The sequence below is a fragment of the Poecilia reticulata genome, chromosome 2 (assembly GCF_904066995.2).
Source record: "Poecilia reticulata chromosome 2, P_reticulata-male-v2, whole genome shotgun sequence".
NCBI lineage: Eukaryota > Metazoa > Chordata > Actinopteri > Cyprinodontiformes > Poeciliidae > Poecilia > Poecilia reticulata.
Window position 1 is genome coordinate 5,148,640 of NC_088831.1, and position 26,150 is coordinate 5,174,789.

Sequence of the window (26,150 nt, forward strand, 5' to 3'; positions counted from 1 at the left end):
ACTGAACCGCAGTTCCCCAAACTAGACTTACTAAAATAAAACTTTTATTATAGTTCACAGTTCCTTGGAAATGTCTTATGTTAACATGACAAAATTTTATGTATTTAACTGGGATTTTATGTGATCAGTAAAGATAGAGTAGTGGGTAACACTTTATTTGAAGGGGGTGAATAAGACTGACATGACACTGTCATAAACATGACTTAACACCTGTCATGAACATGAATAAGCCTTCATGATATAAATTTGTTATAAAAGTATTACTGATTGCACTTTAAAAATTAGGTATGTTTTTAAAGGTAAAGTTTAAACAGTAATGATTTCTTGGTTAATGTCAAGTTGTCATAACAAAGACATTTTGAATAATGTCAACTTTGTATTAAAAGTGTCATAATTTACCGAATGACACTTTATGACAACAGTCATAAATATTCATGAAGGCTTATTCATGTTCATGTCATGTGTTATGTCATGTTTATGAAAGTGTCATGACAGTTTATTCACCCCCCTTCAAATAAAGGGTTACTGAGTTGGGTATAATTGTGAGGATTGCATGTTTGGGGTTGCTGTCTTTAGTCTCAAGCCTCTTATAACAGATTCTTCTGCAGGATTTATCCCCATTCATATTCAAAACAACCCTGATGAGCTAGTATGGTGCTCTGCTATGTTTCACCATGCATGTCTCTGTCATGTTTTTTTCTTTTGACTCCTCCATACATGCCAGATTTGTGGATTGATTGATATATTGCCATTGGAGACTCCTTGACAGTTTCTCTGATTGAAGATCTCTTCGATAAGAACACAGACAAGGTTTTTTCAGTGGCTACAGAGCCATGAAAAGGTCTGAGCACATGTTTGCACTAACCTAACCAAGATTCAAGACATGAACTGCAATCAGATCCTTTTCTTTCCACCTGTGGAACAATGTAAGGGGACCCAGAACTTTCTCATTGTCTGAAAGGGAGTACCCGGTCACAGGTGTTGCTTTATTGCCGGTGTACGGTCACACCTCAGCTTGATTTCACGATATACCTTTACAGCACCTAGAACTGTATCTGGAATCAGCCAGGCCTGCTGCCACTGTACCGGGGTATCACTCCACCATTAAATATACAACAAGTCAGGAAAGAGCAGGATAAGAATGAAACTATAGGAGCAAACTCTCTGATTTGCTTCACTGTATCCCCATCTACACTTTCTCTTCTCTGAATCATCACGTGTGCGTGTCAGAGTGTGTGCATCTACCTTCTTGTCGGACGCCCTGTTCAGATGGAGGATCTAAGCTCTTTAGAGGATGAGCAGCGGTCTGAGCCTCCTTCAGACCTCTTAACGCAGCATTCTGCAGGGACGAAGGCTCTGTTTAGCCACAGATAGCAGCCCTGTGCCCTGTTAGTTCACTCTATCTCCAGCTCTTCAGGCTCAATTCCCAAGAGCCTGTTAACCAACGCCGCACACTTCCTTCTCTCCTTCGCTACAAAGTGGCTGAGCGCTGAAAGCCCCATTTGTCACAGTTAGGAGCTTTACAGGTCTCACTGCCTGTGCAGGTCATTGACGTCTCCTTAAACAGGCTGACGGCTACATTTGTTGTTTTTTTTTGTTTTTTTAAACCATATTCGACAAAAGCTTGGTACTTTGTTATGTTTTATTTGTGAGATAGTAAATAACTAATTGCATTATGAATTAATACATAAAATTTGAAAAATTGAACAGATATAAGCTTTATGGTGAAGAAAGTTTATAGCTTGGAGCAACAACTGAGGTTCATGACCAGCTGAGCAGTAACATTAAAGATTAGCACGCTAATCTTTGTAACTCTGTGAACTGTTTATCTTTGAGCAGTACTTCATCGCTGCAACTGTCGGGGAAAAAGTTAAGATGCCACCGTGTTAGAGTAGATTTAAAAATGTTCATATTTCGGGAACATAAACCTTAGCTTGTTTAGAAACTCTGCTAACATTACGTTTACATGTCACTCGGTCAGGATTTCAGTGGGGCTTTATGCCTTAATCACAAGACAGCTTTTAATTTTAGTTTCTTTTTAGCACAGGAGAAAACATAACATTAACTAGTAAGATAGTAAGATCTGATTTACTTCAATGCATTTGAAAAGTGGGTTGAACTGCATCATGTTTGCTAAAGCGTCTTTGAGCTTTTATACGTGAATATAGTGATTAAAATCTACTCAAACTGAAAGTCTGGAAAATATTTACAGAAATGTCATTGAATTAACTTTTTTTTTAAGCTACTGATTTTTACCTGTCTTTACAAATAGTCTGAAAACCACAAAATATGTCCTTCATGCCTCTCCTACAATTTATAGTCTTTTTAATGAAATGTTGGTGTTGGTGTTGGCTGCCTGTATGAGCTGAGAAAAATAATAAAACTTGGCTATTTGTAAGTTGTGATTGTAGAAAGGATGACAGTCTTAGTGGGGAAAGAGTGCCACCTATCACTCTGTTAAGGTATTGTAAAATTACAGTTTCCAGTACAAATGAAGCTAAATATCCAATAGCTTTATTAGTGTAAATGAAACCAAAATTGTGTTTTTCACAAGGTTACCTTACAGTGGGAATCTGACACCAGCCCAGGTCTTCGTCATAGTCAGCAGGTAAATATGTTAGGATTAACACAATCACTGTGGCCGCCTATCAAGGAGACCGTTGGCTCACCTGGTGATCAGATCCTCACATGCAGAAGATCTGTTTCAGCTGACAGGAGTTGATTTTCAGACCAACAGGTCAGGATCTGTGCCGGAGGTGAAGCCAATCGAATCTGCTCACCACCAACTTCTCTGTCTCCCCAGACGTGCGTCTGTAAACGTATTAGTGGCAAAATGAATTGTCGCAAACTTTCCAGACATATCTAAAATATTCATGTTGTCTGCATTATTGCGGAAACTCAATAAGGAGAGAATGGCTACGTTTCCTCTCGGCCTGTCCATCAGTACCACAGAAATATTCATCAAATTACAGCAGCCCACTTGAAGCGAATGCAGAGTTAACATCTGACTGTCACATCGGCACCTCCTGCAGCTCTAATCACAGCCTGACATGATTCATTCAATCATCAGCGAGGGGCTTAAAAAGTGATTAAATATGTTGATAAAAGCAAAAATAGAACAAGGCTGACCGTTTCAAACAAGTGAGATTAAATGATCAGGGACTAAATAAAGAAAGTCAGGCGGTGAAATTAATGAAAAAAAAGTCTAATAATAGCAACATTTTGACATTTGGCTCGTTTTAAATCACAATCACTCTCTGCGTTTAGGAAAGCAGGGATTCAAAACAAGAACAAACTAGAAAAAGAAATAAAAATACAGTGTTTTCAAATCAAATACATTTTTTAGATTTATATAACATTTAAGAACTGCAGAAAAAAAGATATATGGTTTCAAAAATGGCTATCATTATACTGAAACCAAAGCATTTAATTTACGAATCACCTGATTACTAAAGGTAAATGGTTGCATCAAATTTTATTTGGCGTCTCAGAGTAAAGATGGGATTAAATACAAATGCATGCCCGACTTTTAGATTTTTTCAAGAACTACATTCATTAATCCAGATAAAATCAATTTATTATTTAGAAGACACTTAGTAATAGCATCCACTTTTGTGCGTTTTAATTTCAGCATTAAAAATGTTCTTATCATAAAATGAAAAGCACACCACACAAGATTATAATGGAAAGTTTTACAGAAAAAAACAAAACAAAACGATGAAATGTCGTGAGGTCTTCTTTTAAATGTGCTTGTGCTACACATGGCCAGCAGGTGGCAGTCCTTAAGCAAAAATAAAACTGAAAGGTTCCGGGTTGAAGCATTCTGTATATCAGCAATAAGAGCAAACTGAACACTTATTTTCTTTTCTCACACACACACGCGCATACTGTAAAGTGTAATAAAATCTGACCTTAGTAATTTAAATACTGCATATTTAAATGAATAAATATGTATTTATTATCACAATCTTTAAAATGATCGCAATCAAAGTCTGCTTGTTTACTGTAGAAAGTAGCACACTGAATGCTACAGTCACCAGAAAACAGATTTTGTCCCCAAAACGTCACATAAAGTCGGAAAGTTTGGGGATATGTAATGTAAAAATGCATTTTGAAGAGGTGCAGAATATTAACTTTTAAAATTATTTAATCAGACACACTAGTTTGTACATTTTATTTTTAATAACATGGCAAACTAAACATTTGGTTTATATTTTATCTAAAGCAGTTAGCTGTTCATCGTGTGCGGCATCCATCAGGCTTCTATGAGCTGTGTTATAATTTGAGAATAAATACATTAACTTAGTAACATGTAAAAATGTAAAACATATGTATGATTGATGAGGTCTTTGAAGGATTGTAATCTGTGGAGAATTTAGCTGCAATGCTAATGCTAAGTCTAACTTGCTAACTAGCTAGCAGAGGTTTTTCACCCTGGTGATAATGAACAGAAAATTTTAGATGTGGTTGTCATGGAAATGCCTTAAATGCCACTTTGATTAGTTTCAAAAGGTTCAATACTGACACGTCTCTGTTAATGTTTAATAATACTTTACTGGCATCCATTTATTAAATTTGTATCGGAAAGTATATCAGATCAGGGCAAAAGAAAAAGTAATACAGTTTTCATCAAAAATTTGGTATGATTATTTCAGTAATAACATTTAAAATGGTCATTCTTTACCTGATGTAATTGACCAAACTGTGACAGCCTTGGTAATCCCTGACTGAATATAGGACAGTCTGATGCAGATTTTAAATGATTATTTTAATAAACCATCATTGATACTTCTTTAAGCAAATTTAATCACCATCAATCACTGCAAATCAGTGTTCATACTGTAAAGTGTAATAAAATCTGACCTTAATTTAAAACAGCAGTTTAAATTGCGCAAGACAAAAGTTTTTTATTAAAACAGGGATAATGCTTCAAGCTCTGGGTTTTATTTCCCTAAGAGCAACCATCATTATTGGCTTTGATAAGTTTCTCCTACTAAATCACGCTGTTATTACAGCAGCGCCAGCAGCGTCAAGGACTAAAGTTTATTAGCTAAAGATTTTGTTGTCAAAGTGAATGAAAATATTCCCCCATCAGTCTTAACTGTAACTCAAATCCACCTTCACTCGCTCAATACGTACAACGGGTTCCCTTGTCTTGCAAAATTTTTCATACTGCTTGAATTTTTCAACTTGTCTTTTATTGGATTTATGTACAAAAGACGAGCATAAACAGCTGAAGGGGAAGAAAATGTGTGGTTTGTACATTTTTTTTGCAAATAAAAATTTGCAAAAGAGGCTGTTTTTTTAAATAAATGATGGAAATTACGGCAAATTTGTAGTTTTCAAAAAATACCTGGAGAGGTAAAGACACTTGATTTTCATTTTTTTAAATTCAACAGAGACATGAAAAATGTAGTGTGCATTTGTATTCACCCCACATGGCCTTATGACTTTTTATTCTCGCAAAAATCTTAATAAATTTGGCAAGCATTTATATTTACCTCTTTTAATCATGATACCAATAAGTTAAATGAAACAATAAAGATATACGGTTTCCAAAAATTAGGAAAATGGTGGAATTCATTTTTATACATCTTGAAATCTCGAAAAAGAACAAAAAAGTGACTGACATTCAAAAACTGAATCACACACAGCTGGACCCTTTTTACAAATTAGATCACTTGTGAAACTGCAATGTAGATTTTAGAGTATCGGTGTGAATGAGGGCTGGATAAAAAGGCATGCCACAATTCTTTAGTTTTTTACATGTAAAAGAAAAACTTTAGGAAATCCTTTTCCATCCACTTCATAGTAAAACACTACTTTATGTTGGCTTATCACATTAAAAACCCTGATAAAATACACTGAACGTTGTGGCTTTAATCTGAGAAGATGTGAAAGAAGCCTAAGGTTTATGAATCATTTTGCAAGACATTGTATATTTATGTTTATATTTATTAAAGCTTTTACTGGATCTGAAGTTCTCACCGAAGCAATGCGAGATGTCCTTTATCCAATCATGATGGAGCTAATTTAAAAAATTTTTTTAAAAAGGTACTTTTATGTGCATTTTAATTTTTCATCCATTTATGCTGCTTAATATTTTTTGGATGGATTTCTGAGAAAGTGGCAACATTTGTATGCAACGGTTTTTCAAAGTGACGTAAAGGCCTCTGGATCCTGGAGGAAGCTTCACATTGAAGGGCCACAAGGTGGAGATAAAGTTCAGGATACGCCTCTTCAGGCCTGATTATATGTGTTGTGTCTAAGAAACAGATTTTAAAAATCAACCTAATACATCTTCACATATGATTAAAGAGCTATTAATACATGAGGGGAATAAGACCTTTCCTGTCCCTCTTTAAGCTGTGGAAAGGTGAAAGACAATTCTAAGAAATTCATTTAAGACTGCATTTCAATTTAAGCATAGTTATGAATATTTAACAAACTGACTTCCAAGTTCAAATTTAACACTGTTGCTAGTTTAGTTTGAAAAAAAAAAGAAAAAAAAAGTTTATTTTTGTGGAGGAGATCCATAATTCAGAATTTAGTGTGAAGAAATTTAGTAATAATGGCCATGAACTAGTAAATGATGACTAAGAAGGTCCACATAATTATCATCACCTTAATGATAGATTAGGATGCTGCAGTTATTCGATCGTTTCCCCATCACGTTTGTCTGGATGGTAAATCATACGGCGCAGTTTGCAGGTCATCAAGCTGATTGCCGGCTCGTTTTCTGCATCTTTATTACATGCCGGAGGAAGCAGAAACCCTACAGGTGGGTTAGCTCTGCTTGGGCGTGGGAGTAAGGTAGGAAGTGCCCAAATCAATATCATGTGAATTATTAAGAGCTTTCCTCACTGTCACGCTCTGTGGATGCACTCCCTCCAGCCTCCCCCTCTCTTGTTTTCACTCTCGCTTCCTTCATTTCCCCTTGTAGGGGAGTTTACATACGTTCGGCCACACAACCCGCTCTCACGCACTGGTCTTTAGGCTCACCCTTGTTCGAGTGCTCATTAGTCAGTGCACTGATGCAGAGTAGCCCTGTCATTAGCTGAGAGCTCTCTGTCCTCCGTTCCCTTCCCTGTTTTATTCTTCTTCCTCTGCTTAGGATTCATCTTCATTTTATCTCGGAGGCTGGGGGCAGTCCAGAGATTTACATGACAAAGATCTCCTTAATCCCACTGAAGTCTAAATACCTTCTACAGCCCGTCTTTATTAGCAGAACCGAGATCAGGTGTCCTAATTGACTTTGCCATTTCAGTCACTTGTTAATGCCCCAGATGAAACTGGTAAGGAGACAGTTGGATCTAGCCACAACACTGCACCACAAGCATTTCCCTAAAATATTAATATGAGTTACAGATCGCAATTTTGGGGAAAGTCCCCTTAGGGAATAGTCCAATTTGGACTTAATTCAGCAGACATGCTTGCTAGAGACTGCTATGTAAATGATTTGTTTTACAAGAACCTGCATTGTCTAAACTAGGTGCGATTGGACATAAAAGCAGTGTGTGGACTAAATGCATCATCAGGCAGTTGCTGCAATGTGGGCGTTCTGATCCAGACAGACTGTACCAATGGAGGATCCTCATACTGCCATGTATGGAGTTCATCTACACCTTCCATCCACACAAAGGCAAAGGACTCTTTCCAGCAAAGCATGTCAACCTGGACCTTAACTCAACAACTGTTTTCAGCTAGTTTTCTGCTTCTCCATGATTTGACTGAGCTGCTAATGGAATCAAGCTTATAGAGAGATAATGGCATGGTATCACACCTGCATTACTACAGATTACCATCTTTTGTGAAGATAAGGAGATGATCAAACCTGTCGTTGTTTAGGGACATACTGTTGGTACTCCTGGCATCATAAAATGGGGAACCAAATGTACACAGGGCATACCTTGAGGTACAGCTTGGAAATAACTTAAGGTATTCTTGTGGCACACTACATCATCATCTAGAGAGAATCATTTAGTGCGTAAACAACACCAATGATGTGTGTATCTCCAGATTTGTTTGCATTATGTTAAAGTCCCTCACTTGCCAGTCAATTCCCTTGATCTGAAGCACCAGTTCCAACAGCTATGGGAGGGGATGTAAAGACTGTATGATCTTTTTTCCACATTGAATCAACATGGACCATCAGCATCCTTGTGCTGCCAACTCTGTCTCCCTGTCAATCTGATAGTGTAGCCATGGTGATATGATTGTTCATTCTTTAGCTTCATTTCAGTTCCAAGTCTGGGTTCTCTACTTTTTGGTCAAAAAATGTAAAATAAAACTAGCATACTAATTACTGAACTAATTACTATTCACAGAGGGGCTGGTGTTTTCAGGTTGGTGTGCCCATTAGGTTGGAAATAAAAACTAAGGTATAATTAATTTTATAATTTATTTTTTCTATAGAAGTTTCATAGAGTAGTTAGAATTGCTTCATAAAATGAAAAAATTGATAAGAATTTAACTAAATAAATGTCCTATTTATGTCTAAATATTTAGCATAAGTTATGAATCTTACACATGCAAAAACTGTTTACAGTCCAGTCCATTTATTTTAGGGCTGTTTCCACACCTATAGTATTTACTTTGGTCTGAATCAGTTGATATGTATAACTTGTCATTTTCTTCTGGAGAATTGGCTTGTCAAGCAGAGAAAACTCCAAATGAACCACAAACTGCGACTAGAAACCCACTATTTCTGCATCTAAATACAAAGTGGCTCATCATTTGGCTGCAACATTCAAGTGACGAAGAATTAATAGACCACAGAAGTGGCAGGAAAAAACACTCAAAAACCAATTTGAGGAGCTTTAATCTCACTTTGGGATAAGAGGGCTTTTTCATCATTTCGATTAATTCTTTCACACTCGATCTGTGCTTAGGCTGGAACTGAACGTTCGTTGGAAGTTCATTCCTTTCCTTTGAGAATTACATGATGGAAAAAGTAGGTGGTTAAGAACTAGAGTTTTAATTACTGTAGCTAATTTGAAGAGAAAACTGTGTCTTTTGTGTGTTTCACAGTGTAGTGCTAACAGTTTGGGCATAAACCATGAAACTAAACTAAGCAGTTAAAAATGGCACATGCTAGTTTAATAGTGAACTCACAGACATGAGGTCTCGGCAGCCAGCAAGTGTCACAGTTGACCCAAACCTGCTCGGTTCCTTGTGTACCATTAAAAAGGCATGTCTTATTATTTTCTATGATTATCATGTCATCTAAAAACTGTAAACACTTTTCAAGTGACTTACTACTTTTCACTTGAATTCCAGAAAGCAGCAATGAGGTTACCGGGGAGTACAGACTGTAATATGTCATGCTCAATTTCAACCTTGTAAAATTGTATCCAACTAGCTTTGATTTGACTATCTGACTAGTCTTTACCAATTAAATCGATTTTAGAGTAAATAACTCCAAAATCCCTAGAATCTGTAGAAAAAAATTTGATAAATGTTTTTCAATTTTGCCGTGAACATATACGGTTTTAAAGTAGCAATGCTAACTCTACACAGAGAATAACAATGCAACACACAAAATGAACTTCTTATGTTAAAACTGCTTTGTAAAAGGTTCTGTAAGTTTATCTAATTCATGAGGGCATTGTTTAGCTTCCAGCGACAGATTCCTTTTTCTCAGGAAGGAGGCACAAATCTATCAAAGCATCTCAATCTAATTCATATGAAAAATATCCACACGCAGGGTGCATGTGAAGATTATCCTCCATCATTTCCTCCCTTTCTCCCCATTCCTTTCCAAGCGCTCCTGACACTAATGTTTGTTTGTCATGTTTAGCTCCACGGGTGATGAATCCGTCCCAACGAGGAGATCTATTCATTATCTCGGGATGCACAACCCTGCATTCCATATCCTAATTTATCTGAGTGGAGACAGAAACAACACACGCACTGATGGGACACCCCTGCTGAATTCCTGCAGGGCTATCAGTCGTCTTGCTGCTGTTTCTTATCTCCAACTTGGCCTCTTGTTTACAGACACCATCACTTAAGTGCAACATCCTCTAATATATTGCTGGCTAATGACTGTGTTGTACAAACTATCAATCTGTGGGCATCACCGGCATCCAGGGAGAGTCCAAGGAGTGAAAAAGTCCAGGCTAAATTTGAAAGTTGCTCAAAAACACGAGTTCCTGGCTAAATCTGATTTGTGAGCTTTTCCTTGTCACGTAAACACTCATTGCATCCAACCTGCTGGGCTGCCAGCTAGCCATCAACAATGCAATTAATGAACACAATGATGATAGCTCCAGGAGGACATTCCTCTTTGCTCATCGTGCATTCCGCACCGCATGCAATTACAAATGACCAAACACTCCATATAATAGCACATCATTTAGCCGACGTACTTCGCTGGCTTGGCTCCCTGCGTACTCCACACTGGCCATCAAAATCTCTGTGATAGAGCACATTAATTACACCCATCCAGAGACAGCTATGATTACAATTTCACACGTTTGAATGGACTTCAGCCATTTGCCACAAAACTGCAGAGGCAGAGCAATGACTTTAGCGAAACTGAGGGAAGGGAGGTGGGAGAGACATGGAGGGGTGGAGGGGGGAGCTGGGTCGTTCCTAATTCTCCAGAGGACTGCAGATGCAGGATATGCGGACGCATGGATGCTGACAGTTCTGGCGTTTATGCGGTGTGCTGTAATTGCATGCAAATGGGCCCGAATCTGTATCTTAACACGTCTTCATTAGCTGGCGCGCACGTGTCTGTGGCTCTGATGGAGGGACAATGGAGGGTTGAAGTTAATTCTTAGCAGGCTGATTCTGTTTTCATACTGGACAACTTTAATTAAACGAAAGATTAAGTTTTGAGGGGATGGTTTAATGCGTTGAATCCCATGAGTGCTCTAATAAACAGCAGAATGGAATCAGTCAGCGGATATCTAATGAAGTTGAAAATAGACATAGACGTCTATAACGCCGCCACCAAGTGCCTTATTTCTTACTTTAAACACATCTCATCAACATACAAAATGAGTTTCAGTTGCATTGCTAATGGCTTTATAGATATGATTACACTTGATAATTATGGGCCTTCACTTGCAAATATTATGTTTATCATGGTTTGCAATGGAAAATGTTTTATTACAAGTAAGGAAAGCATTACCACTTTGGTTTCTCATCAACCTAGTCTATTTAAAGTTATTTTAGAGAAAGTTTATTATTTGTTTATTCTGTACGATACCCATAATCTTAATGGCATGTTGGAGGGTTGAACAATTTGTTACTAAAGAAAGAAATTCTAATGCCAGATGAATGTATGAAAAACATGATTTATAAACTGGTCAATTTTAGACTAAATTATTCTGCATGAATTACAAATTCTCTTTGATAAATCCTTTCTTTACTAGGCATGCCAACTTTTTGTCTTTTATGGAAGATAATACTAGCACATCATTAGATAAGGTGCCTATTGGCACAGAAATTGATGTAGCCGCACAGACATAGAATGACACTGGAGATGGCAACAACCAAAAGAATAATGTTTGTAGTTTATTCTGGTCCTTAAGGAAATTAGAATTTTGATCTGTGAAAACTAAGCAATATCTTTCTTTAAATATTCAAATTGCCTTGCTCTCATTGTGTCAGTCAACCAGTTAACCATGTGGCACAACATCCAAAGGAGAAAATGACATGCTGAGCTTCAAATTGAGACTAAATTGAGGAGTACACCCTAGCCCAAATTAACAATAATTATCCCTTCAAACTCTAACCCTAAGTGCGATACATGATCTTCTAATCCCAACTTTCATGACCCCCAAGACAACTACTGACTCCCTATGAAACCAGAAGTGCCAGAGAATGTCAATCCTTATCCTTTATTTCTGTTCCTAAACTACCATTATCACTCCCCATTTCAGCATGTTGATTGTTGCCAGATCAGTCGGTGAGATGACTGACTGTTGAGTGCAGCTAATGAGAGGCAAACAAGAAGGGAGACCATGACAGCAGAAAGCGAACCCTGTATCTACACGTCAGACAATTTCTCCTATTTGTCATCACAATCTCTCGAGAGCAAGCAACTGTTTATCCAAGAACATGGCCTTGTGGCGGTGAGGACACTTCAACTTAACTGAAAATAAGGTTATAAAAGAGACCTCCTACTCATCCTTTCCCAGCTTGTCAGATTTGATGGATTTGAAGTTGTGCCACACCATTTCCATTTTCACAAGACTGATTGAACACTGCGCTATGAGATGTTCATAGACCAGAGGAACGCTAGTACAATGTGTTGAAGTTTGCTGTTTTCACATTACAATGTAAAAAAGTGAATACTTTTGCAATGCATTGCAAATTGATTTTAATTTAACAATCAGTTAATACAGCATAAAATCATTAGTGGATCAACAACTACATACCTTTATTATGTTCTGGTCTATATCAATCATGACCATCCAAAGTCAGAGCTAATGTACATGGTAGCTCACGTGATATTCATTTTCTGCAGCAAAGGATGTCGGCGCTATTTTTTTCTTGTGTCTGGAACCATTTTGACCTGTAATCCCCAAGATTATAGTGGCTAAACTGCCCACTGTGTGTTTTCGTGCTCTTTATCAACTCCTGGTATGGTAGGCTGAGAGGACTGCTGGCCTCTGGATGCCCTTAGCCTGACATTCAGGGATCACAGGGGTAGCTCGCTGTGCGCGTGCATGTGGGAGTGTGCTTGGGCCATCACAGGTGTCTCCAATGCCCTTGGGGCGGAGACAGGCTCCTATGGGGTAACAGCAGGTCAGAGGGCACAGCAATTACGGAGCAGTTGGAACCATTAATTAGCCAATATATCACTTACTCTATTGTTTGGGTTGCCTGTGTACACTAAACTCAGAATAACCTCTGGACAACTGTCCTTCCTCCTAATATTTCTGTTAGGGTTAAGTCTCCCACCTCAAATAACCCTGAATGCTCTATACAATACCGCTGCGCTGATACAAATAGTCATGGCAGAAAATAACAAATAAGTTCTGGAACCTGAGAGATGATATGTGGCATTGAGAAGGAATCTTTCAACTCTTTGCCCCGTCTTCAGGCAACATGTCTCCTGAATACTCATCAGTTATTTTATTCTATTTTTTTTCTGAAGTATTTACCTATGATCTGAGCCCGCCTTGAGCACTTTTATTTTCCTTTCTGCCTCCAAGCCAGGCTGTGAACTTTCAAAGGCCGCGAGAAAAAGACACTGTAAAAAACTCAGAGAGGGGGAGGGGATATCAAAACCTGCAAACTCGAGAGCTCAGCAGCCGAAAGGGAAGCCAGGTAGGTTGAGGTTGGTTAGGAATCACATAAGCGCCAGGGAGTAATAGGGATTGACATGGCCACCCACATGAGGGAAGGACAGACTGCTCAGACAGAGGAAAGCCGCTACACGAGAGGGGACTTGACTGTCAAGAGGGTGATCGCGCAAGTGGGACCCTTTCAAGGGAATGTCGTCTGACCCCCTCCATTCCTCCTCGGGCAAGTGGGGGTGGGCGATATCCTGGTGAGGAAAACACACCACCAACACTTCAGCTCAACGATAAGACTCCTCTTGCTGTTGCCGCACATCTCTAACCCACAACCGAAAGGACAAGGAAAAACTCCGAAGAGTTCCTCTGGAGCCAGCAGAGGCCATTCTGCCAGGACAACGAGTGATTGACAGGGGCTGACGATAAAGGCAGAGAGGAGCAGCGTTGAAGGATAGCGGCCTCATGATGGAGTGCTCATGGGGAAAAGTAGCTATTGAATCCTCTTTTTAATCTGTCTGTCAAGGTTATTGAAAGTGCTGTCTTCGTTATTGCGTGCCAGCCTTGGACTTGAAGGGGCCATAAGTATGAGAACACACCCTTTTCTGGTGAGAGGATAAACAAGCTGAGGCAAACACATACACCGATAAAAGAATGTGTAATGTGCATATACACATCAAAGAAGAGCAAACAAGCATTGTCGCTGAACTGGGTGTGTGCATATCCCTCGATGGACAGACCATCGGTGTCCCATAAGAGGTTTTGGTGCACTCATCCAGCTGATGGCTGTCCTTTTTACCCCCAGACCTCCTGTGTGATGTGGCTCCAGTTCAGGTGAGATCGAGAGGGCTCCACTCCAAACTGGACCCGCTTTTCAATCAATGCTCATCGGTCGCTCCAGCAATAAGTTGTCAATGGGATTCTCATTGGAATTCAAGTGTGCTTTTAAATAATATTGTAAAAAAGTGAATCACACTGACAGATGACTGGGTGAGTGGCAGTTGAGAGCTTGTCATGGAGCGAATTTTAATCAGAGGGGATGGTGTCAGGCAGAAGTTGATGTACACCGATACTGCCTGTTCCTGTTGTGCTGTATAATCTTTTATAGTAGAGAAACCTCTTTCAACACTATTCAGGGTAAAACTAAGAATTTTAATTATATAAATGCTTCATCCATTAAAAGCTCCTTTTTAAGCGAGGTTCTGTGAAGATATCAGTAATAGTTTTCTTCCCCGTGGTAGAAAGAAGCCATATCACATTTTCAAAATTCTTTCTGAAAATGTAAATAAATCCTAGTTGTGGAAGCCAACAGATACTCAGCTATCTTACTTATATTTTAGGTAAATTTTAGCAGATTCAAACAAGTCAAACTGAAAAACCTTTAAAAAAAAAAAAACAACAACCTTATATTAGCAGATATTAATCTTCAATTTTGCAACATTTTCTTTAACATTGTCAAAATTTATTTTCTACCAAGTAAACATATTCTTTAAACCTAATTATATAGGACATGTACAATTTAATCAGGGCTTTGCATAAAATATCTGCCTTAGAGCTTAGAAGAAGTTACCTGAAGAAGATCTAGCATCTGATCAGCATGCTTCCCAGGTGAGTTATTTTGAAGTTGCCTGTGTCCAACTGACACAACACCTCAAGACAATATATCCGTTCTGTTCAGGAAACACTCTGGGATGCCCCGGATAGAGGGATTTTCCGTCTCCCTCCTGGAATGGCTGCCCAAACAACCCAATCTCAGATAAGCAGCAAACACTGGATGGATAAGGTCTCGTGCTGATAGCAACCGGACAGCGCTTTACAAGACATGCTTCACTTTGAAGAGGAATACTGAGGCCTTTTAATATCACAAAATCTTGTCACACTACAAGAAGCTGCCACTCAAAACTTTCTATTTTCTATAGTGTTTGTGATTTTTACCCTAAAAACCACAGGTTTCTATTTCCGTTGAGCCTGTCACAACGTGTCCATTGCTGTTAGGGCTTTCACAATATCCAACAAACATGGCAACCATCTGTGTGCTTGATGTGAGTTTTTTAGAGTTGATATAACATATTGGAATGTCTTAAGATAATCTTTTGTACTGATGACAAATTATTTGACTTATTTTCCCACTACAAGAAATAAATGACGTTTGGCTTTCATTCAGTAGGTCTAAATCCCGTTCTTGCCCAAGCAGCGAAGAGAGATCCCTGTGTCGTTTGATTTCCTCTCTGAAACTAGTTCACCTTGGACAGCATGGCTATGCTGCCTCAAAAGACCTCTGCTTTCTGTTGAGGGAGGGTGACCTGTACCAGTTGGGCTTTAGAGGTGCCCCACAGCATGTTGTTTTGGATCACAAACTATAGGATTACTCCTATAGATGCTTGTGAAACAAACACTGAGATTGTACATATCAGCAGGTTTTAGAAATATACGTTGCTCTGGTGACTGGACTATGACTCCGACACATTCTCACCAAGCTATTGACAGAATCATATTAAAAGCCATACTACATGAAATAATTGCTTTTGAAAAGAAGTTTAGGATTTCTAAATAGATGTCTGTAAAAGGGTGGCAAATGGAAAATAAGGGAGCAGCGCGTTTTATGTCTGAAACGTACTGACAAAGCGTAAAGCGTGAAGCAATGTAAAAATCAATGAACGATGGAAATAATGTGATTGTTTTGCTCTTCACAGCATTTTGCTTTTATGTCAGACATTTCCTCTGACCAGAAGTGCTTTACGTGTTCTTTTCCCACGTCCTCACATGTACATAAAATGACAATTTTTGCCACAATGTATAAGAGGATATATGTATACATTGTGTTGCAAAAATCAAAATAGGGCACAGCAGCTAACAAGTTACCATGTTAAAGAATATGATAAGTTCTTTCACTACTTGAAAACCTTTCCACAGTTGGCGCTGTGGAAAAGTGGTCACAGAGTCATAAATCCCATCTGAGAGTGAAAGTCAAAGAAACACTGCTAGTTGTCTTTTCAGTGTTTTATAAAATATATTGTTTAATTATACACGCAATTAAACCCACAGTAAGATCAAATATCCATGAAAGTGGGACCTTACACTATGAAAAACAGACAGAATTTCACTAGCGTTTTTTCTCTGGTTACCGACCAATGATAAATGATCAAATTTGGTAATGTTATACTAATATCACAAGATAATAGTTTTATCACCTGCAAACTAACTTAATGGCAAGCTAAAATAATACTAAGTGGGGCACCAAGTCTATTCATGGCGTTATTTGAAAACAAAGGCTATGAAGACAATTCTCACAAGCATTATATTATTTCTGCTTTTCCTGATTGGCTCATGGGGATGTCGCCAGGGGCAGCTCATTCTGGGGGATCCCAAAACGGTCTCAGGTTCTCTAGAAAGATATAAAGTCTGCTCTAGGGTCTCTGTTCTCTGGGATCGGTCTGGAAAACCTTAGAGAATCGGCTGTTCTTTTAGGAACTTTTCAAGCCATCTACCAATACATATGGTAAGACTGACATGCCAAAATCTGTTCCCTTTCCCAGTTGCATGTAGAAAATTGCGTAATTTTGTTCTCAACCTCCTGCCACAACCCCTTTGGCAAGCTTTTCCTCCTTCTGTTCTAGCAATACGAAAGTGTGATTGGTCAAACATTCATGGGTATTTATGCGGAAAACAGCCCCAACTACTCAACTTCTATTACCCTGTTTCTTTACCAGAGAGCAGGATGAATAGTTTTAAGCAGCAATTGCCTGAGGAATTACGTACTGTTGGACCAAAACACTGAACACACCCTGCTCCTTTCTGGTCCGATGCAGCGGGCGAACGTCCTACCAACACACATCAGCTGTTCAACTTTGGCCCAAAAAAAACTGGGCAGAGATGTGGCTCTTTCAGGCAAGATCCATATCTCACAATGACTGGTGAGGGTCGGAACAAACACAGACCAGAAAATTAGAAGTAGTACTTTTTGGCATAATTCTTTTTTTTTCCCCACCACAACCAACTGCTGAAGGATCTACGAACAATGGCCCAACCTGTCCATTTCTTGCTCAAGAATATCATCACTCAAGAATAAGAGCCCAAGACATTCACTTAAGACAAAATCTGACCCTTTGCCAAGAAGAAAAATATCTTCCTTGCACCAATTGAGAACCAAGGACTGAGACTCAGTAGTGGGAAGCCAGACTCTGTTGTAGACTAACCACTTATAATCGTCAATGTCTAGGAAATATAGAACAGTATGGAAACTCTGCCGATGTCCATTTGCATGCAAAGATGTGTGAAATTATATGTCCAACCTAAAGGAACTAAATGTAATCAAGAGCTACTCAAGGTTATTTTAGTAGATAATGGCATTACTTATGTATAGAATAGCCTTTTTCTAAACACCAGTCCATTAAATCTACGTTATTGAAACATGATCCTGAAATGAGTCCAAGCATATGCACATTAGAAATAATTAATTGGTTCTGTTTTTCTGAGAGTAAAGACAGCACAACAAGGGATGGATTTGAATGTTTATCAGTATTAATTGTTTCTACACTGAAGCATGTTTTTTTTTTCACAATTTCCTTTCCTCGACACTCTGTGAGAAGCAAGTTATTCACGTCCTTTGGTGAAAATCGATTGACGTCCACTCATTTGAGCTCCATTCAAATCCCAAATAAAAGACAGTCCTTTAGAATTGAGCTTTGCTGAGCAAGGAGTGCTACTTAAAAACTGGCATCCATCCAAGAAAAATAACCTTCCATTCTTTCATTCATTTCATTTGAAAACTTGGTCACAGATTGCCCTTAAAAATAACAACTTTCATATGGCAACAACGCAGCTTTGTTAACCCTTGCAAGGCTAGCCTCTGTCAACAAAGTGGCCTGAAATTACCAAATAATCAAGAGCCACTGCTTTTCAGAGGGCTCTACCTTGTATCAAAAGCTTACCTTGCCTTTTATTCAAATTTTCCTGCATTATTTCACTATTCATTTCTGTAGAATAATACACCTCTGGAGGATATAAATCGGTGAAAGATGTGCTCTTGTGCAGAAAAATTATTTATTTACTCACGAGGAGCCAGCAATTTGTGCTGTCCCTGAACTATCGTGGCTATCGAGAAAAAAACATCAAAAACAACTATATATGAATACATTCTTGGTTTATTCAGCTCTGCCAGAGTGTCCTTTAATAATAGATGTATTAATCTGCAGCTGAGTGTTTCTGCCATGCAAATGCTGTGTTTACATACGTGCGTGTGTGTGTGGTTATGAACGCCCATGCAAGTAATGCCTTATGAGCAATAAAATCATCAGCAAAAGTTTACTCTCTGGTTTATGAGCATGTAGTGCCTCGCAAATGTATTCCAACCCTCTTAGTTCAAATGTTCCCATGTAACATTCACTGCAATGTATTTGGTTGAGCTGCCAGGAGATAGACCAACACGAAGCAGTTTTTAATAGTGAAGTTGAATGATGGTGTATATCTCCAGGAACTGGGAAGCTGTGCTGATCAGATGGGAAGATGGATGGAGCTACAAATAAGATGGGAGTGAGAGGGGGGAGCATATTTATTTATTAGAATGACTTTTTTAAAGTCCAGACCTGAATCGAATAGAGACTCTGTAGCAAGACTTGGAAACTGGAGTTCACAGAAGCTTTAAGACCAACAAGACTTCATTTCATCTTTTTTTGCATAATCACGCACTACTTTTTTCTGGTCCACTATATGAAATCTTTTTAAGACACATTCAAATGTATTCTTCATAATTCAAAGTTTCAAGTTAATTTTCCTTTTCATTTGATATAGGAGTAGGAATGGCTTATTGTCTGATATGTTTTTTTTAATAAGAATTTAGATTTACTGTTGTCACAATAAATTCCAATTATTTTTTAAATTCCCCTAAAACTGTCCGTATTGTTCGTTTTACTGTTTTTCCACTGTTTTTTTCATTTAGAGTATCAATAAAATCAATAAATTCCAAAATATGACTAAATGCAGTTACTGTGAGCAGCTTAGTGATGCAAATCACACTCCATTATGTGACTAGTGTCCAAAAGCGCATTACAATTTTTTTCAAGAACAGAATTTGTGCTTGATTGCTAAAGTTACCTAAAAAAGTAGTAAAAAGTTCTTATTCTGTGTTATTGTTATAACAATAGAAGGAAAAAAAGTGGCACGATAAAACTAAGTCCATAATGCCCAACCATATATCTGCCACCACTTTGCTTCACCGTGGGAATTCTATTTTTGTTTTCTAAATATCCAAACATCTCAAGTTTGTTTCTCACCAAACCAGATGAAAATCTTTCATTTCCTAAAGTAAGAGAATCACCAACTCGTCTAATGGACTACTGAAGTTAGTAGTTCTAAGATGAAAACGTGAAAAACCTTTAGAAGTCACTTTTGCTTAAAAGAAAGCATCACACTTGAACAGAAATTAGCAGGTGTGTGTGGATTGTATGTGCATACTGGTGAGTGTATATGTGTGTGTGCAGTCACAACATATGTTGTAGCCAGTTGGGGAATAGTTTTCCCCAGAGAGCAGTCCGCACGGCCCTCCAGTCAGAGGCTCAAATTAAAGGGAGCAGCACCATAGCCATGCCTCATCCGCTTTAATAGCATTTTAACTGTTATTGGAGCTTTTATATATATTTATAAATGAGCATTCGGTGATGTTGGTCATGCCAGCACGCCTATGCAAAGGACGGTGCCACAACAGCCTCCAACTGAACTATGACAGGCCAATTAATGGGCCTTCATTGGGAACCAGTTGTTACATAGGTCACCTAAGAAGTGCAATTAGAAAGCATTGTAAATTATTTTTATTGAGAATGCTTGATTAAAAGAGGGAACGCAATCAACTGCGAGTCTTTATATCAAATGCGCACTGATAAGATTTTTATTGGAAAATAAAAATGATCTAAAAAAAAAAAAAACAACAGACTGGTTATGAGGCGCTCTCATGCTACAGTGAGCGTACACACAGCCACATAAACACACATAAATGTCGCCCACGAGGCTTGATAGATGTGTCACAGTGGGGATGTGAATGGGAGCCAATTACATTTATAATGTCAAACGTGCTGCCGAAATTAGCTTCAGTATTATTATGCAAACGCTAATTGCAAGGAAATGCTAAAATGATTTAAATCGCCAGGGCTATTTCCAGACATTAAGGCATTCTGAAGATAGCCATAGCACTAACAATTTGTACCACCCTTTTTATAATTACATTTAATAGGTTGTCTTATCAGCGCTCTAAAAGTGGATTTGGATTATCGCAGGCCAGACCAGTCCGTCAGAACAGATTTTTTTTTCACTTTTTTTTTTTTAGGTGATGAGTGCTGGCCACCTTGTTCGTCGGAGGAGGAGAGATAATGTTCTACGGGGTTAAACACTTGGATTGCCACTTCAGAAGGCAAAATGGAACAGAACACCATTGGCGAGGCCACGCTTTGTATTTTCAAGAAGGTCCACCACTGGCATTCAACGCCACTTAGCTTCCCACCACAATAGATTTCCTACAGTATGCAAAGACACATACAGAGCGTGTTGCCAAGCCGTCCTCAGAGCTGACCCCATCCGGCGGCACTGACCCCGCCATTGTTGGCGCTCCAGGCATTCAGATTGTATGCAAATAAGGGCAGCGAATAGAGGGAAGGGAGCAGGAGACGTGCTTTGTTATTAAGCAAGACTTGAGTCTGCTTATTAATTTTCAGGGCCTTACACTTGAGCGCTGCTTCGAATTATGACAGTCTAACAAAGTGCTCCAGTATGTCTACTATCTATGCATGATCATTTAAAAAAATAGGAGAATTAAAGGTAGTTTATTATAAGAATTGTGACTTTTTCAAGCTTTTCTGACCCATTTGATTTCCTCTATAGATCAATTTGAAGAACACTCAAACCTTAGACTATGAAGTGATTCACCGTTTTTCACAACTGCAGCATGTGAGTGCATGATGAGGAATGCTTATGACTGTGTTGTGAAAGGCAGCAGGAGGAGGAAGGAGATCAGCGTGTTATCGTCATGGGTCTCTGGAGGAGGGGGGCTTAGCACTCTCTGTCTGCAGCACCTGAAGCCTTATCCACAGGTGTACAATCAGCAACATAAGCAATCGGCCTCTTTACCTTAAGTCCACATCATCCGTGGGCTGGCCATGCGGACCCAGGGTGCCACTTGGAGATTACAAGGAGATTAAGGCCAGGATCTCATGAAGAAGTATGTTATGTATCATTCATAAAGCAACATATTAGCTACAGGATTTAGCTGTTGAACTTATAGGTGAAGTTGTTTTGTGATGTTTTCCCAAGTTTGAATGATGTACAGTGCAACAAACTTGGGAAGAAAATGGAAAAACAGGCTCAGAATTATACATACAGGCTCAAAAATGTTACTTTATTGCCCAAATGTATTGGGCAGCCTGTTTCAATGAGTAGTTATTCAGTTAAAAAAATGATGGACTAAAATGAGCTTAATTTCCATTCTGATTGATATATTTTTAAAGGGCAATCTTCATAATTCATTTTATTTATGGTTTTGGTTATGTGTGGTTTTTATTTTCTTATTTATTGTTTTTAGGTTATTGTGTTTTATTTTTGATATTGAAAATGTCTTCCAGTGCCAGTGTGGTGTGTTCTGTACCAAGTTAGTTTGTTGGTCTTTGAGAGGCCAAACTTGCATTATTATGGCATTATCAATATATTACAAGAATAATATAAGAATGCTTTCCACATGATTTATGAGTGAGTTCATAGGAATTTTTGACAATTCTAGGAGAGCATTTATGAGGTTGGACACTGATGTTGGACAGGGAAGTCGAGTTCCTTTGCACCAAACTTGTTCGGTCATATCCTAATGAGCCTTTTCTTATGTACTGAAGAAGTCATGTTGGAACTGAAATGGCCAACTCCAAACTGGAAAATAAAATTTTCTTCGCATAGTGACATTGAGTTGAGTTGTGAAGAAGCCATAGCCATGTAAAATTCTTCCTGAATATTTAACTGCTCTTATCAGAAATGGTGGAGCTCATTTCATTTTGGAGCACCCAAAATGCTTGTTTTAAAATCTAATGATTTGAGGAATAGTTTAACAATTTGGACCACGTCACCACATTTCAACATCTTTTATTCAAAACTGGTTCTAGAATAATTAAAAGAAGCTAACATTAAGTTTATGAAATTACCCTGACATTAACCCTGATGAAAAATGTATGGTCTATGTCCAAAATCTTAGTCCAACCAATTTAAATAAGCTCTACCCTTTTTGACAGAAGTAGTTAAATACCCAGTTAGAATTGTGCTAGAAAGTTGTTAATGGATACAAAATGAGTGTTATTTCTTGGCAGCTTGCATAAAAAGATTTGCTTGAGCCTTTATGTAAAAATAAAAGAACATTTGCAACAACTTTTCTAATTTTTGAAAATCAATTGAATTATGTTCTGTATAAACATTCCAGTCTGAAAAGGGAATAGCATCTTTAAAGGCTTTAGATTAATATGATTTCATGCTCATGGTCAGCAAACTCCATCAGCTTTCTACAAGACGCTCGGAAGCAATTATCCACCATTAATTTGTGATATCAACACAGAATATAACTGTAATTGGAAAATGGTTTAAATCCTTTATATTACTAATTTTCTTAGCAACAATCAATTCATAGGCTTCATTCAGGTCACAAACAGGCGTCCAATAAGAACAGGGATTCACATCCATATAGAATGTAATTTGATGATTTATGTGCCACCAAAGGCAGTCTCCAACCAATACTTTCATAAAGATGTTTAAGGCAATTACTAAGGCTTAATGCGACGCCAGATTAAAGTAATTTCCATTCATACATCCAATAACCAATGGCAAGATGAGTGAAGATCGCTTGAGGAAGCCTGACCAACGTTTCCCTCTCCATAAGTGACATCAAGAGGCATCAGGTGGCATCAAAACACAGATTTAATACAGTTTCCAGCCATTTTACGATCACTTAGCAAGAGCAAGAGTAACTGAAATAAAACTAGCCCCTTGTACTGCACCTTGCTTTGTCCAGAGTGTTTGGGCTCTGGGAATAGAGAAACGATTGCTTTCTGGAGGCGTGAAATCTGTTAAGGTTTTAAATTTTACCCAATTGCTAACATTTGCTCATGACTTATGTACTGCACCAGTTCTATGAAGATTACCGGAAATTCTCTGCTATAAAAAGAACACTCATCTATGGTCACGAGCTCTGGGTAGTGACCAAAAGGAGGAGATTGCAGATACAAGTGGCCAAAATATATTTTTTTTACAGAGTGTCCGGGCCCTTCTTCAGAAGGTTGGTCATTTGCTGTGTCTCCACTTTGAGAGCCAAATGACATGGGTTAGCATCTGATTTATATCTGTAATGGACGCCTCCATGGTCAGGTGTTCCAGGATTATTCCAATAGGAGAAGACCTAGAACCAGGATGCTCAAGTCCAGTCCTTGAGAGCTACCATTCTGCAACTTTTAGAAGCATCCTTACGCCAACAGATGGGATCAGCTCTGTACAGGCCTGTTAACAAGCCATTCATTTGATTCAGGTGTGTTGGAGCAGGGTGCATCTGAAAGTTGCAGGATGGTAGCTCTCGAAGACTGGACTTGAGCACCCCTGACCTAAAAGAAGACCCAGGGACTGACTGGGACTATGTTTCTCAGCTGGAACATGGGAATGCCTTGAGATTCCTCCCAGTGGCTAGGGAGAGGGAATTCTAGACCTCTTTGCAAAGGCTGTTACCCCTGCAACCCGGTCCTAGATTAAACGGAAGGCATTGGGTTGACAAATGGATTTTATTTAGGTGTATCGGAAAAAAAGCTCATCACGAATTCACACCACATTAAAAATGAATTTTAAAATGCAAAGAAGATTGATGTTTATGGTAGTGCAACAACATAGGAAAAAGGTAAATAGTAAAAGCTCTCATTAAGATATTATAGTAAATACTGTAGAAAAAAATTGCCTGCAGTTTCCAGAGGTTTGAAACTGATATATAATTCCTGAGCTGAAAATTGACTTCTTTTTTGTAATAGTGTTCTATAGATTTACTGTGTAAACTTATAAAAGCACCCTGTGTGCCACCTAAACCAGTCTTACAAAGACTGACAGCAGCACTGAGCTTTGGAGAGAAATCCAGGGTTGATAATGTTGGCCTTGATTGGGGAGAGGTGGTAATCAAGCTGTGCGCAGTTAATTCTCTGATCCATTATGTGCTTACATACATAGGCTCACGGTGAATGATTGTGCTTGAACACACACGGCTATCAAAATAAAAAAAAACACACACACACATGCACAACAAAAACAGGTGAGCACACACACAAGCTGAAAGGGCTCTATATGAAGCATCTCTATTTCTCCACCTCACTGCGAGTCATTAGCCATTCCAGACGTAGGGTGATCAGCAGAGCCAGCCTGGCCTGAGACAATTAGAGACCCCAGAGGTGGCTGCACATCACAATGAGCCCTGCGGCCATGATTAAAACATCAGCCGCTCTCTATGCAATGCTGACAAGAAGAGGGGGGGCGGGAGGGGAGAACAAAAAAAAATAAATATGAGGGGACAGAGGCTGTAGTTTTTTTAGCTCTCTGTGTTCCTACTTAAAAGAGTGGTTTGTTTATTTTTGGAAGCGGAGAAAAGTCCTCAAAACAAAAGTTGAGCTTCAGGTAGTCTTTTTTGTGTGTGTGTATATCTCGCTTTTCTTTCCTTTCAGGACTTTAGCATCATGTTTGATGCTAAATATTTGACCTGCTTTAATATTCACCAAAACCTACAGGAGCTCTGATCCATATAAAGTTGCTTAAACCTGCAGCAGCTAGTGGATTACCAGTACTGCAACATTGCTATCTCATTTGACATTTGTGGCTTTGATATGTATCTCAGCCTAGGGAGATTTAGCTAGCAAATCTCCCCCCCAAGTGCTTCATTGAGCAGAAGTGCATCCGCATTCAGAAAAGCTTAGTGGTGCTGGAAAAACAGGAAGTGGGACACCACACTCTTTAAACCTTGTAACCACAAACATAACTGTAAAATGGTGCAGTAGTTTGTGTTGCTCTGTCACAAAAATATTACAATAAAATACATTGATGTCTAAGATTGTAATGCGACAGTGCTCGTTTAGGGTGCTCACACAGTAATAGAAAGTTTAGTATGTCCAATCAAGGGGTGAAACGGTTAATCAAATTAATTGGTTACTGAAATAATCAACTAATTTAGTAATCATTTAATAATTAACTGGGGTATACAGTATTTAAAGAAGGTCATGAAGAGAAAATGAAACATTTTAAGACAAAAAAGAAAACTGGGTTGAGCTATTCACATGTTTACAATTTTTACAAAAGATCTATCTAAGAAAGGGATTAATTTATTAGTTTAATCGCATACTTTAAAACATTTTAATATTGTATAAAAAAAGGCTCAAGTAAAATCTGCATAATGTGACAATTTCTGGTATCTGATTAATCATCAGTAAAACTGATTAGTAAAATTATGATTAGCTACAGTCCTGCTCCAATCATTACTGGCTTATTAGACTTAGGCTAAAGTAACAAGTATCTTAACTGTATTTAATGGTTGGGATGTGTGTAGTTCTCATGGAGTCCTCAAGTCAAAGGGGAATCCTTTCTAATCACATCTACTCCAACTGTGATGTGCCCTCAAATTCCCAGACCCCTCTTCCTCGGGTTGACCCACTTCTCCCACTGCATCGTCTTACCTTCTCCCAACACCCTGCCTGCTCAACCTTACCCTTAAAAGCCTGGCTGTCCTCTGATCTGTAGCGACATCACCACTTACCCCAGGCAATGGTCCTCTGGAGAAGACTTGGCTATCCCAGAGTCCCTGCTGTGGGCAGCCCTCTGTCCCTCTGTTCTTATGGTTCAGTCACCATTGAGAAATGCCACATG

At 38.6% G+C, this 26,150-nt stretch overlaps 1 long non-coding RNA gene across 1 annotated transcript in view; it reads right to left on the reverse strand.

Annotated features, from left to right (window-relative positions):
* Nucleotides 1-1,248: 1,248 nt before the first annotated feature.
* LOC108167253 (uncharacterized) overlaps nt 1,249-26,150 on the reverse strand; it is a 39,057-nt gene continuing 14,155 nt past the window's right edge. Inside the window, exons 2-3 of the long non-coding RNA XR_001777605.2 lie at nt 2,670-2,811; nt 1,249-1,339 (exon numbers count right to left, since the gene is read on the reverse strand). This is a non-coding gene — a long non-coding RNA (uncharacterized LOC108167253). The remainder of the gene's footprint in view (nt 1,340-2,669; nt 2,812-26,150) is intronic.